Source organism: Lepisosteus oculatus, chromosome 14 (assembly GCF_040954835.1).
Source record: "Lepisosteus oculatus isolate fLepOcu1 chromosome 14, fLepOcu1.hap2, whole genome shotgun sequence".
Taxonomy (NCBI): domain Eukaryota; kingdom Metazoa; phylum Chordata; class Actinopteri; order Semionotiformes; family Lepisosteidae; genus Lepisosteus; species Lepisosteus oculatus.
This window is the reverse complement of record NC_090709.1, coordinates 28,447,356-28,462,222: the sequence shown is the minus strand read 5'-3', so window position 1 is coordinate 28,462,222 and position 14,867 is coordinate 28,447,356. Positions and strand designations below refer to the sequence as shown.

The 14,867-nt window shown below is 44.9% G+C and overlaps 1 protein-coding gene and 1 non-coding gene across 2 annotated transcripts in view; one reads left to right on the top strand and one right to left on the bottom strand.

Moving 5' to 3' along the window:
* LOC107076200 (antigen WC1.1-like) overlaps positions 1-14,867 on the bottom strand; it is a 455,354-nt gene that overhangs the window by 154,898 nt on the left and 285,589 nt on the right. The gene's annotated exons all lie outside the window — the stretch shown is intronic.
* On the top strand, positions 936-1,018 carry trnal-uaa (transfer RNA leucine (anticodon UAA)). Its single transcript has one exon. It is a non-coding gene; the product is annotated as a tRNA-Leu (tRNA).

Here is a 14,867-nt window from a genome sequence, read left to right as displayed (position 1 = left end):
GGATTAACGCTTTTGGAGCATGTATTATATTCTAAATACTCTTATTTAAATAAGCTTAAATTCGCATACTGTTATTTAGACATCGTAAACCAGTCTGACCTCATACAACATTCTGTGCCCGCTGAGTAGATCTTAAAGCAGCTGCAGCCAGAGTAGCAGTAATGGCAACACAGTGCTTGGAGTTCAGCTTTTCTTATTTGTTCTGCAGAACCACTGGTATCGGAATATACTGATCCGCATAAGAAGCGCTACCGGTTTCAGATAGTTTTTATTGAGCGCTGCTCTAAACTTTACATTTGCTCAGGCTTGTTTTCCCCATGAAAAAAGACATTTCCCTAATTACATTTAACTTTTTTTTCCCTTATCATCAAGTAGAAATAAATAAAACATATCATTCCATTTAAGAGCCACATGCAGGATGGCTGGTGGTCCAAGGCGTTGCGTTCAGGTTGTAGTTTCCCCTAGAGATGTTTGTTCAAATCCCACTTCTGACAAAGAAGTTAGAGTGGAAACGATAACATCCCTAAGTAGAAAACATCTCACATGTCATGTGTTTAATGTTGAGTGTCTTAGTCGTTGCCTCGGTGGTTGATGGCTCTTCTCTCTTGCAGGGTGATGGCAAACTTCTTGAGAGAGGGAGTCTCCTACGTAAGGCTGCTCTTCGTCAAGAGCGGAGACAACAGGAACAGACTTCAAACCGACATTAATTACTGATAGCAGGCGAAAATGTCTTTGGAAAAGAGGAAATGACTGCTGACCGTAAACAGAGCTCACGCTCAGCTCCGGGCAAGCACTTCTCGTTAGTATAGTGCTGAGTTCCCCTGCTTGTTGCGCTGGAAACCGGGGCACGTTTCTGTGACAGGGCGCCGGTTTAATTCTTTTTAATTGTGGAATCATATTTAAATGTTAAACAACTGAGCAGCAAATTGCTGTAGACCAGGATGGCTGAGTGGTTAAGGCGTTGGACTTAAGATCCAATGGACAAGTGTCCACGTCGGTTCAATCCCCACTCCTGGTAGTGTTGTAATACATTTTAAGTGACAGAACACTTTGATGATTTACACTCTATTTAAATGTGAATTTACTAAATTTCAGTTCAGTTCTCTTCACTCCCACTCCCTGGCATAACTGAACTCTCACTATCGCACACCTAAGGCTTTACATGCATTAGCTGTGATACAGCTCCCAATAAAGACGGAATCAAACAGTTTGTTCTGTTTCTCATGGTGATCCTCTTCTCGATCCAAATGAAATGTTTAATATGATGCCTCGAGAAAAAAAAGGAGTGAATTTCCGCCTGTAATGATTGATGCCCAATCAAACATTTTGTAACATCCCTGGAAGTTTATACAGTAGAATCCTAGTTTGTGGCTTAAATTCAAGGTAAACATGACTAAGGAAACGAGTTGGAAACTTGATGTCGAACTGGAATTTAATCACCCGGAATATTTCACTACATTGGGCAATATGTGCCAGAGGAGAGGAGCGCTTTAGATCCCTTCGATAGCTCAGTTGGTAGTGCTGTGGATTGTATTAAAAACAGTTAGGAATCCATAAGTTGCTGTTTTAACTCCAGCTCGAAAGAAGGTGCTTTTTGTGAACTTTAATCAAAGAGTTAAAATAGCGAATCTTTTTCACTCAGACGTTGATCAAAAGCTCAATAAACGATAAAGCAGAGGCTCTTGTTCCGAATTCAGCTAACATCTGATTGTCTTGTTTTGGCCAAGATCTGATCTTTGAATTAAGGGACTACTCTGTCTGATTTGTAATTCAAAAGTAGATACAAATGTCACTGTTTTCAAAGGATAGGTACTTAATTGGCTTTATGATTTGGTATTGATTTTGTATCGTTATATTATTAAGTTTGTGCTTTCTGTGTTTTTTATCGTATTGTGAACTTATTTTTTAAACAAATGCTTACAAAGGCAAACACAGCACACATATGTTTATACCAGCGGTGAATTGTACATTTTTATTAAGTACAATCTACTGTATTTTTAGAAAAAATGGCGTACTGTGCACGATATGTTGCAGAAACACAACCTGATATTTTCATAATTATTATTTTAATCATTTGACAAGTATGAGGTCCCGGATCCAAATCTTCAGTTATGATTTTTTTAAAGTGATATCTTCTCTTCCTCTCGTGGAAATCACAAGATGTGAGCAAATGTTTTTTGTTCTTTTTTTTTCCCGTTGCGATCCAAAGAGCCTCAGACGCACAGTCTGACAGTAACCAAACCAGAATGGATTCTGCTGGGAGCCGGACTGAGCTCATTCTCACTCCCTGTGCTGAAAACAGAATTATCTCTTCCCCGAACATTGTCTACAGCTGCTAGATATTGTTCTGCGTCCTACTGCTCCAGCAATTCATTTGACCAAAGACAGATCACTTGTGCGCTTTTAACCTTCTTGTAGCTACAGGCTCTTTGATGGCTCATGCTGATCATCCTGTGGATCCAAAAGAAAGTTTTAAAGCTGATACATTTTCGATTGTAATTTGCATCTAGCTACAACGTCCCTGGAAAAGAGATTTTATTAGTTGCGTGCAATTGGTATCTTTTACTTTACGGATGGTAGTGGAAATAGTTTTAAAAATGTTTTCCAAAGAAGATTGTATTGCCAGGACCTGCCTTTAGCGCTCAGTAGCGATTACGCTGTTGATATAGATGGAGAAGAAATGTAAGATGAATTGATTATCTAAGCTAAAATAGCCCTAACACGCCTCCTGTAACAGTGTTTGTATTCATAGCAAGTAATATTCTTTTTCAAACACGACCGTTGCTTTTGCATTAAGTGTTATGTAACCATTAGCGGTTTCGGTAGCTTCTGAAGAGCGCACTTTTCCAAACTGAAGCCTATAAGAACATTATTCAAGATGCACCATGGCAAGGATTAAAATCAATTGAAAGTACTCCCAAATAAAAGATTTGACCGAAAAATTAAAAGAGTAGGCAAGTATTAAAACAACACCATAACTTCTTGACTTCCAAACTCTTTCCTGGTTCAGGCCATGTAAAATGACATGATCAGTGGAGTCATGCCGAGGTTGTGAGTTTAAGCCTCACCTGGAGCAGCCTGGTTTTCTGTCTTGACAGGTAAACAGTGTTTTCTGTTATTTGCTAAATGGAGAGAGGATTCTGTGTTAATTGTGCTCCTCGAGAAGTTCACGTGGCTGGTGGTAAATATCCTGTCCAGGAATATCGGGGCTGTAGGGGGTCAGATCTATAGATGTAGTAAACACATCAGTGGAGACGGTGTGTCTGCTCTCTGTGAGAGAGCCGGACGGAAAGAATAATCTGTGGTCTGGGAAGAAGAGACCCTCGTTGGAAGAGCGGCGCTCCTCACAGGAGAGAATGAAAAAAATCTTTTTCAGGGACGCTGATTGTTCTCTTTGGGGGAATTAAAAGCACTTGCGGCGAGTGATCTCGTGGCCCAACGGTAGCGCCTCTGATTCCTGATCAGAAGGTTGCGTGTTCAAATCACGTCGAGCTCAGCTGATGTGTTTGCAGGTGCTGCTGGTGCCGAACCCGGAAATTACACCACCCACTCGGGTTTTATCTGTCCACCACATAAGTAATCTGAACGAAATAACAGCGCAGTACAGAACACCCAGTCAGGAGCGTATGCAGCGAATCATCTTGAACACGACAAGAGAAAAGGCACACTGCACATCCCCGAAACATCACGTCCGACTTTAGAGACAGTAACATCAGAGAATGGAAGTTTCAGACTCCTTTCTGTTACAGGTTCAAGCAAACCTGAAAGTTAGGGAGTGTTTGGTCACTTTTGTATGAAAAAGTGTCTGAAGCCTGTAATTATAATTTGCCCTTTTTAATTGTGGTTGAAATCAACTCCCATGTACCAAGACCTTACAGTATATTCATGTTTACTTAAATGACTAACGCTATTGAACATTAGTTGGTGTTTTTTTTTGTAACGATTTGCTATTTCATGCAGGAAAGAAAGGAACCCAGACCCACCGTTTGCTTTCAGGTGCGGTTCATTTACATAACGGACATCTATTTCTGAGGAGCCTGATTTAAATCACACAACCCCGGTAGAAGTCGAATCGACAATCTAATAAACCAAAATCAGACGCGTTATCCATTAAACCACTAGCCCGTCACGTAAATGAATTGCACCATGGTGAGTTCAGCGCCGCTACTAGTAATACCCCACCCCCATCTTAAATTTCTAAGTGAGAAACGTGTTTTCTACATTTTTATCAGTTTTAAAAAATCATCACTTTTAAGCAGACAAAGCCTTTATTTGTCGCTCTGAATATCTAATTGATTTAGAATTCCAAGAAAAAAGCGTTTTGTTCTACAGCAGCGTGAAATATTCATGTCTTTCACTCTACTTCTCTCTTGTAGTAAAGCAGATCTTGCTAGGTGAGCATTTGCTCCGGTAAATTAGGTCACTTTTCATGTTAACTCACTTCTTCTAAACACAACATTTCCTGGTGCATGTTTTCTCCTGTTTTCTTGCACCATTTATTGTTATAGACAACATGCTTCTGCATTAAGTTTAATGGAGGTGTTTATTTCGTTTTTGGCACAACTTGTTTTTCAAGAACTCCACACATTGCGAAAGCTAAAATGCTTATCTTTGTTATCAGTGCAAAAGAATTACTGCCAGCTGGCAAGAAAATGACAACGATTTTTTTTTTTTTACTTTAGCCAAAAATCTGTGAATGTAGAAAAATACGACATGTGTCAGTTTCTATGGCACACTCAGTCAGGGTGTGCTTCAGTTAAACACAACGTTCGTACATCAAACGCACCCAGAGACACACTTCGAATTAATCCGATCTAAACATTACCTTCTCTAAATGTGATTGAGTTTCTTTGCACGTCCTTAGCCATCTTGATGTTTGCAGAGATTTTCAACTTTTGACACGAGTCAAACTACAAGTAAATAGTTGAGTACCTAAGTCAATATCACCGGGAATGTGAATATAAATGTAAACATCAATATTTCTGCTGTCTCCTGAGAAACACAAGTATAGAGTCAAAACACAATAAATAATGCTAAAAAACTATTCATTTAACACCCAGATGTGACAAAACACATTTCAGACTTACATCCCCTTTAAATATGTATTTCCTTAATATCAGTTCTCTTCCCTCCCCAGGACACCTGCAAATTCACTATCGCATATTAAAAGCTGTGTGTAACAGCTGCGAACATCGGTTCAAATCAAATCTCTCCAACTGCAGTTGCTTCTTTGAGAGTTTCTTCAAATCTTTCAACTGAACGGTAAAATCTTACGGATTTTGGTTTTCTTTTGATCGAAATTGTATTAAAATTCGAGCCTCTTTCACAGTTGTATAATACTTCCCCCTGCATCCTCAGATAAAAATTCTAAATACCAGAAAGTTACAATATATGGAATAGGATTTATTTTAAAATATTTTTTAAAATTTGCATTTATTTAGAGCTACATTTAGTGCAAGATAATATTGCTAATATTTCAATATATATATTGCAAGGTGATATGGCAGCAGCCGTATGGCAGAGACGTAAAACTGAGGTCCTGACTCTCTGTGGTCATTAAAAATCCCAGGGTGCTTCTCGAAAAGAGTAGGGGTGTAACCCCGGTGTCCTGGCCAAATTTCCAATTGGCCCTTACTAATCATGGCCTCCTAATAATCCCCCTCTATGAATTTGCTATATTACTCTGCTCTCCTCCCCACTGATCTCTGATGTGTGGTGAGCGTTCTGTTGACTATGGCTGCACATTGGTTGTGGTGGAGGGGAGCTTTGAGTGTCCAGAAAAAGCGCTATATAAGTGTAATTATAATATTGATGGGATATAAATGTACGATGAATTTATTAGCTAAAAGGTGTACGCAGGTGACTTTTGCATACTTTAATCAAAGACAATAAATAACTTTCACTCAGACATTGATCAGAAGCTCAATAAACGACGAAGCAGAGGCTCCTGTTCCGAATTCCCCTCACGTCTGATGGTCGTGTTCTGATCAAGATCAATCTAAAATTGGTACAAGGGATTTTAACAAATCTGGTCTTTAAGTTCAGGGACTGCTCTGTCTGCTTTGTAATAAAAGCAAAAACAGATACAAATGTCAAGTTTTTTGTAGATAAAGTGTTGTCTGTTTTCAAAAGTTAGGTACTTAATTGACTTTATGATTTGGTTTTGATTTTGAATCGTTATATTATTAAGTTCGTGCTTTCTCTGTTTTTATCGTATTGTGAACTTATTTTTTAAATAAATGCTTACAAAGGCAAACAGGGCACACAGTACAAGCTATTGTGCACTTTTGGGAGTATACCAGGTTCGATATAAAATGGAGAAAATACCCCAGACTGCCTGTAAAGTCCTCCTTGAGGTATGCTTTCAAAATAGCTGCACCAGGCACTTGGACACAGATAAACACAGGGATTTAAAATTCAGGAATATGAATGGTCAATTGCTTACAGTTGGGTTTTTTACGTTTCGTATTTAGCGATTTGTGTATAAATCTTTTAACAATTCATTAAAATGCTAACAATATGTAAAATAAAAACAACAGCACCGTTAAACGCCGGGGAGACGGGCAGTTTTTTTTTTACAATCAGATTCCAATCTCTAATGCTGTGTTTGAGAGCTGTGTGTGAGAGCTTACTGTACATAACTTTCTTTTTCTCACATTTTCTGACAACTATTCCAAAGGGGCACCTTGTCAAGATGTGAGTCGGTCTTGAATCAGAGCCGGGTGACACGGGCTTCTGTTCTGATATGGTTGTACGAGAAGCAGGAGGAATCACTTCACTCGCATGAAGCATGAGCTGAATCAGGATTGAGACATTTCGTGAGTTTGTGCATATGTCAACACCTGACCTACATCATAAAACTAAAACTAAATTAAAAACTAACATTAAGTTGTCAGAGACATTCATTTATATACAAACAAGAGACAGACAAAGTAATAATTCTACATTAATTTGTCCTACACTGATCAGACTATTTGAAATGGTCTGATTTAGCCTGTGCAGTTTGTACTAATTAGAACAACGCCAGTACTGAACCCTCATCACCGAACTGACTACTTAGCACAAGTTCAGCTGCTCGCCAACTTTGTTATGCACAGTTTTGCATTGCTATTGAGCTCAGAGCAGGAGCTGACCTTCAGACAGTACCGTGTTAAGTAGTCTGCAGCTTCGTGCAAAACAATTCGACAGTTCATTTCAATTTACCCAACGTGTTTTCTATAGCTTTCAGCTGCAGTTAATTTACATAAAGAAAATCTACTACTGAGGACCCTGATTGGTTTAAAAGCAACATGAGCCAGACAGGAGTCAAACCTACAATCTTCTGATTCAAAGTCAGATGCATTATACATTACACCACTGGCCCTAATCTTATGGTGCTCAACAGCACCATAGTGACCTCAGTGCCACTACTAGTAATACATCGCCCCCGTCCAAACTTTCTAAGTAAAAAAAAAACTTTTTCTATACTTGTCTGTTTAAAAATATTATATCTTTAAAAAAGACAAAGGGTTTGTGTGTCGCACTAAAGTTTCGATTCATTTCGAATGCAAAGAAAAAACATTTTCTTCCAAGAAATCATAAATTTGTCTCATCCTCCATACTATAATCCTCTCTTGTAGTAGTAAAGCATTTTGAGCTAAACCGAACAATATATTAAAGGAACAAGTAATAGGTTTATTCCATGCTGAAAAGAGAAGAGAGAAAACACAACGTTTCAGCTATGAAAACTTCTTCAGGTTTGTTTTCTCTCTTCTCTTTTCAGCATGGAATAAACCTACAATATTACTTGTTTCTTTGCAGATATGCATGCTGAAGTAGCTACCCACCTGAATATATTAAACGTTTCATCTATACAATTAACATAATGTTCTCCTGAATAACCACTCGAAAGAAGCCGCAGCTCAGGTGTTAGAGAGATTTGAAATCAGATCGATGGATTTAGAGTCCAGACTGCGAACCGACAGCTGACACAGGTCTTTTACAGAACTGTTTTGATTTTTTCTACTTTGTCCCCGTGACGTCATTGTCCTGCTCACAGCCGAGCCCGACACACGGTACCATCTGGTTTCTGATGCTGGGCGCTCACCCTGCGGTCCATGTGGGTCCTAATGCCCCAGTATAATGACGGGGACACTAAACTGTAAACAGGTGCCGTCCGTCGGCTGAGAAGTAAAACTGAGGTCCTGACTCTCTCTGGCCTTTAAAAATCCCAGGTCGTCTCTTGAAAGAGTAGGGGTGTAACCCGGCATCCTGGCCCAATTTTCCATTGGCCCTTACCAGTCATGGCCTCCTAATAATCCCCATCTATGAACTGGCTTCATTACTCTGCTCTCCTCCCCACCGATTGTTGATGTGTGGTGAGCATTTTGGCACAGTATGGCTGCCGTTGCATCGTCCAGGTGGGGCTGCACATTGGTGGCGGTAGTGGGATTCCCCATTACCTATAAAGCGCTTTGAGTGGAGTGTCCAGAAAAGCGCTGTTTAAGTGTAAGCAATAATAATAATTAATATTATGTAAATTGCAACAAAAATATAATATTTGATTCAAAATCGATTAATGTAAAAACTGATAAAGCTAATGCTTTTTTCAGGGCTATATCTACTTTTTTTTAAAAAGAGAAGTCTGTCGCGATTGTGAAATTTGGAGAAGATGCACCAGCGGGTGCCTTCACATCTCCAGCTTCAATCTCGCCTGTAGCTGCGAGAAGGTTAAAAGCACACAAGTGATCTGTAGACGATGTTCGGGGAAGAGATAATTCTGTTTTCAGCACAGGGAGTGAGAATGAGCTCAGTCCGGCTCCCAGCAGAATCCATTCTGGTTTGGTTACTGTTAGACTGTGCGTCTGAGGCTCTTTCGATCGCAACGTGAAAAAAAACAATTGCTCACATCGAGAGGAAGGGAAGATTTCATGTTTAAAAAATCAGAACCGAAGATTTGGATCCAGGGCCTCATACTTATCAAATTATTAAAATAAAAGTTATTAAAATATCAGATTGTGTTTCTGCAACATTTCGTGCACAGTATGCCATTTTTATCGAAAAATAAAACAACAGTCACAACGAGGCCTTTACACGCAGTCTGGGGTATTTTCCCCTTTTATATTTTTGCCACTTTATATCAAACCTGTTATACTCCCAGAAGTGCACAGTAGATTGTATTTAATAAAAATGTACAATTCACCGCTGGTATAAACAGATGTGTGCCGTGTCTGCCTTTGTAAGCATTTGTTTAAAAAATAAGTCCACAATACGATAAAAACACAGAAAGCACAAAGTTAATAATACAACGATACAAAATCAATACCAAATCATAAAGCCAATTAAGTAGCTATCCTTTGAAAACAGAGAACACCTTTATATCTACAAAAAACTTGACATTTGCATTACAAAATGTATTTTTGAATTACAAAGCAGACAGAGTAGTCCCTTAATTCATAGATCAGATCTTGGCCAAAACAAGACAATCAGACGGGAGCTGAATTCGGAACAGGAGCCTCTGCTTTGTCGTTTATTGAGCTTTTGATCAACGACTGAATTAAACAGATTCACTATTTTAACTATTTGATTAAAATACACAAAAGGCACCTTCCTTCAAGCTAGAGTTGAACCAACAACCTAAGGATTCCCAAGTGTTTCCACTAGAGTTCCCCACTCTACTAACTGAGCTATCGAAGGGATACTAGAAGTTGCTCTCTGGCACATACTGCCCAATGTAGAGAAATGTTCCGGCTGAGTAAAATCCCAGATCAACATTGTTTCCAACTCGTTTCCTTAGTCTTTTTTACCTTGAATTTAAGCCACAAACCAGGATTCTACTGTATAAACTTCCGGGGATATTAAAACATGTTTGATGGGGCATCAATCATTCCAGGCGGAAATTGACTCCTTTTTTTTTCTTAGGGGAAATGAGGAACAAAACTAAATGTCATTCTGTGTTTCTTAGAAGCATTATCACAGCTAATGCATGTAATGCCTTTAGTATGTGAAGGTGAGAGTTCAGTTATGCCAGGGAGTAAAGAGAACTGAAATTTAGAAAATTCATATTTAAATAGATTGCAAATCTTCAAAGTGTTCTGTCACTGCAAAATTATTACAGGGGTCTACCAGCTGCGATACGTGCTTGTTTTGGGACTATTTCCAATAAGTATCGCATTCGCAGTAATTGTGTGTCCTTACTGGTATCTTTTAAACTGTGAGGGAAATTCGGTTATATAGTCATAATCCGATTTTAACGTGTCCTGCATTTTAATTTACTGAACAGATAAATTGAAACGTTCTGATTCAGAGCCCCTGCAGTTCGTGCTAATTAGAACCACAACAATGCTCCCGTGTCCTGAGCACACGTTCAGCTGAGCTCTGACTTTGTTCAGCACGACTTCTTGTTGCAGTTTAGCTCAGAGCTAGAGATGATCTCCATATTCTACCGCACTAAGTAGTTCGAAAGTTAGTACACAGTACACACTTTTAAGTGGAGTCAGGTTGTTAAAAAATTAAACCAGCGCCCTGTCACAGAAAAGTATCCCGGTCTCCCGCGCAACAAGCGTAGGTACTCAGTACTGTACTGACGAGGAGCGCTTATTCGCAGCTGAGCGTGAGCTCTGTTTACTGTCAGCAGGCATTTCCTCATTTCCAATGACGTTTTCGCCTGCTCTCGGCTTTTTAAAGAGGGTCATAAACGCTCAAGAATTAATTCATGTGAAGTCTGTTTCTGTTGTCTCGGCTCTTGACAAAGAAAAGCCGTACGTTGGAGACTCCCTCTCTGAAGAAGTTTGCCGTCACCCTGCAAGAGAGAAGATCCATCATTCACCCAGGCAACCACTGAGACAATTAACATTAAACACGTGAAATGCGAGATGTTGTGATTTTTTTCCCACTTAAGGCTTCTATCGTTTCTACTCTAACGAGAAAAGCTTTTCATCAGAAGTGGGATTTGAACAAATGTCTCCAGGAGAAACTGCTAACTGACCGCAACGCCTTAGACAACGAGCCTTCCTGCCTGTGGTTATTGTATTGAATTAAATGTTTTATTTATTTATAAGAAAAAAGTGAAATCAAGTAATGAGGGAAACGTATTTTTTTCATGGAGGAAACTAGTACGAGCAAATGTAAAGTTTAGAGCAGCGCTTAATTAAAACGATCAGAAACCGAAAGCGCTTCTTTTGCGGAACAGTATATTCCAATACCGGTGGTTCTGCAGAAGAAATAAGCCGAACTCCAAACACTGTTGCCATTACGGCTACTCTGGCTGCAGCTGCTTTAAGATCTACTCAGCGGGGACAGGTTGTAGGAGTTCAGACTGTGTTGGCGCTGTCTAAATAACAGTGTGCGAATTTAAACTTATTTAAATAAGACTATTTACAATGTAATACATGCTCCAAAAGCGTTAATACTGCACTGGCTGCTATTTGAAACACCTTCATAAATGACGCGTAATAGAGATTGATGCAGCTGGCTTTTATGCTTCACAATACATTGTGTAGCGTTTGCAGGTTCTTTTCAGAACTAAAGAACAGTGGAGACGCGGTTAACCAACCAAGCACTAGCTTTATTTAACAACCACACAAAAACCAAACACAGGATCTACACACACATGAGGAGACTGACGGAACACGTACACATATTTAGAGTGGTAATTACCTAACAACACACTATACTTTTACAGGACTACACAGGCCACTAGAATTACTAGGACATTATTTACACAGGTAGGGTCAGCCGCTGGTCATCGTGCTGACCCTCAGACTCTCCCCGGCTACCACTCCCAGCATGCCCAGCGGTACTACGAGCGCCTAGGGGCGCTTCCTCCTCACCACCAAGCGAGGATGTTACACTGCCCCCACCTGAAGCATCTGGCATCTGGCGTCTCGCCGACGTCGAACACCCCCCTCAGGCTGTACTCGTATTCGGCCAACTGCTGCGGAACCCTGCGTGAGCGGCCGCTGCGCCACGGTGACGGCTGGCGACCCACAGACGCCCCACTATCGGCCAGCTCCAGCCCCAGCTGCTCCTCTAGAGCCTCCCCACACGGCTCCTCCTCCGACAGCGCCAGCTTAGGGCTGAGGCCTTTGCGGCGGCGCGGGTTGTACACCCAAACTGAGTCCCCGGGCTGGAAGGCAGGTCCCCTGCAGCGCAGGTGGTAGTACCGCTTCTGCCGGACCCCCGCCTGTGTCAGGTGGGTCCGTGCAAAGCTGTGCACCCGCTGCATCCGCTGCCACAGGTCCCACTCGTAGTCCAGTCCAGCCGGCAGTGCCAACCCATTTTCGGGCGGCGGGCCGAAGACCAGGTCCACCGGGGTTCTTATTTCCCGGCCCAGCATGAGCGAGGCTGGGGTGCACCCGGTGGATTCCTGGACCGCGGTCCTGTACGCCCAGAGCGCAAGGGGGAGGTGGCAGTCCCAGTCCCGTTGGTGCCGGGACACCAGGGTGGCCAGCTGGGTGGTGAGCGTCCGATTAAACCGCTCCACCAACCCGTCGCTCTGGGGATGCAGCGGTGTGGTCCACGTCTTAGTGATCCCCAGGCGCTGGCACACTCTGGCGAAGACCTGGGACTCGAAGTTACGCCCCTGGTCACTGTGTAACTCCTCCGGCACCCCCAGCCTGGCAAACATCCCCTCCAGCAGTGGATCGGCCACCGTGGGGGCACTCTGGTCCGGGGGGGCGTAGGCCTCCGGCCACTTCGTAAAATAATCCATGGCCACCAAGACGTAGAGGTTCCCGGCCTCGGTGTGTGGAAACGGGCCCAAAACGTCCGCCCCCACCCGCTCCATAGGAGCCCCCACCTGGTGTTGTTGGAGGGGGGCCCGAGAGTGCTCAGGGGGACCCTTCTGCGCCACGCACACCGCACACGTTCGGCAGTACCGCTCCACGTCCCGGTGGGAAAGACCCCAATAAAAATGGCCTCGGAGACGCTGCAGGGTTTTTTTACCGCCGAAGTGCCCCACGCCCGGCTGGCCGTGCACCGCTCGGAGCACCGCCCTGCGGAGTGACCGAGGCACCACCAGCTGCCACCGTATCTCGCCACTGGAGGGTACCCGCCACCCCCGGCGCAGCACCCCGTCCTTTACCTCCAAGGCCTCCCACAGGGCGCAGAGGGCCTTGACAGACTTCGGGTGCGGGGCGAGCTCCTCTCGCGTAGGCCGCACTCCAGCTGCCCTCCAGCGGAGCACCGGCCCCACATCAGGATCAGCTGCCTGACGCTGTGCCAAGTCTGGCAGGCCCACCCCCAGCGGCCCCTCCCGGGCCGTGGCCGCGGTGTTCACCCCCGCCACGGTGCGGACAGCCTCCTCACGCTGCTCCCGCCGGGTGCAGTGGTGGCGTTCCGCGGCCTCGCAGGGGCGCCGCGAGAGAGCGTCGGCATTGAGATGGCAAGACCCTTCACAGTGCACGACAGTGAAGTCGTACTCCTGCAGGATCTCTATCCATCGCGCCATCTGCCCCTCCGGCTCCTTAAAGTGGAGCAGCCAGGTGAGGGACGCATGGTCGATCCTCAGCCGGAACCGGGTCCCGAACAGGTACGGCCTGAAGTGGTGGACCGCCGCCATCACCGCCAGCAGCTCGCGACGGCCTAGTCAAACCCCGACTTTAGTAGGCCACTACGCACTCCCCATCCGGCCCCTCCTGCGCCAACACCGCACCCAAACCGCACCCAAACCCGAGTCACTCGCGTCGGTGTCGAGAACATACGGCAACCGCGGGTCGGTGTAGGCCAGCACGGGGGCCCCCACCAGAGCTTCACGCAACCGGCCGAAGGCAGTCTCACCGCCCGAGTCCCAGCCGAAACGGCGGCAATTGTCGGTGAGGCGGTGCAGCGGGGCAGCGATGCTGGCAAAGTCCCGGACGAACCTCTGGTAGTACGAGGCCAACCCCAGAAAGCTGCGGAGCTCCGTGACGGTGTGTGGAGTCAGCCAGTCCCTCACTGCGGCGACCTTACCTGGGTCCGTAGCCATCCCTCGCGGTCCAACAACATGTCCCAGGAAGCTCACCTCCCGCCGCAGGAGCTCGCACTTGCGGGGGTTGAGCCTCAGGCCAGCACGGCGGATGCAGGCCAGCACCACCTGGAGGTTCGTCAAGGCCTGGTCGAAGCCCCGGGCATGAACCAGCAGATCGTCCAGATACAGCACACACTGGTTCCGCGGGACAGATGCCAGCACCCTCTCCATCAGCCTCTCGAACGTCGCCGGGGCATTACACAGGCCAAAAGGCATGACAGTAAACTGCCAGAGGCCCTGGCCGATAGAAAAGGCCGTCTTCGGGCGAGCATCGGGAGCAAGCGGTACCTGCCAGTAGCCGCAGCGGAGGTCCAGGGAGCTGAACCAGGTCGACCCGGTGATGTAGTCTAGGGCGTCATCTATCCTCGGCAGGGGGTAGGAATCTTTCTGGGTGACCTCATTCAGCTTGCGGTAGTTGATGCAGAATACTCCACGAGAGAATACTTTTTTTTTTACCAGTATAGCTGGCGCCGACCACGGGCTCGCGGAGGGCTCAATCACCCCCGCTGCGGCCATCTCCCGGATCTTTTCCTCGCCGGCGGTCCACTTGGCGTGAACCATGCGTCCCGGTGGGATGCGGATGGGCCGAGCGTCGCCGGTGTTGATCTCGTGTTGGACCAGGGCAGTGCGGGTGCAGTCCTCATCTATCGCCGCAAAGAGATCCTCGTTCTGGGCGAGTAGCGCCTGGAGCCGCTGCCGCTGGTCCTGATCGAGGCCCTCGCAGCTCCACTGGCAGAGATCCTCAACGGCGCGCCCCACTCGCTGCAGTACGTCCAGCCCCAGAATGCAGTCCTCCTGGATGGGTGCGAGGTAGCAGGGAAGGCGCACCGTCGCTGCACCCAGACGGAAGGCAAGCACCTGTTTCCCCCGCACTGCGGCG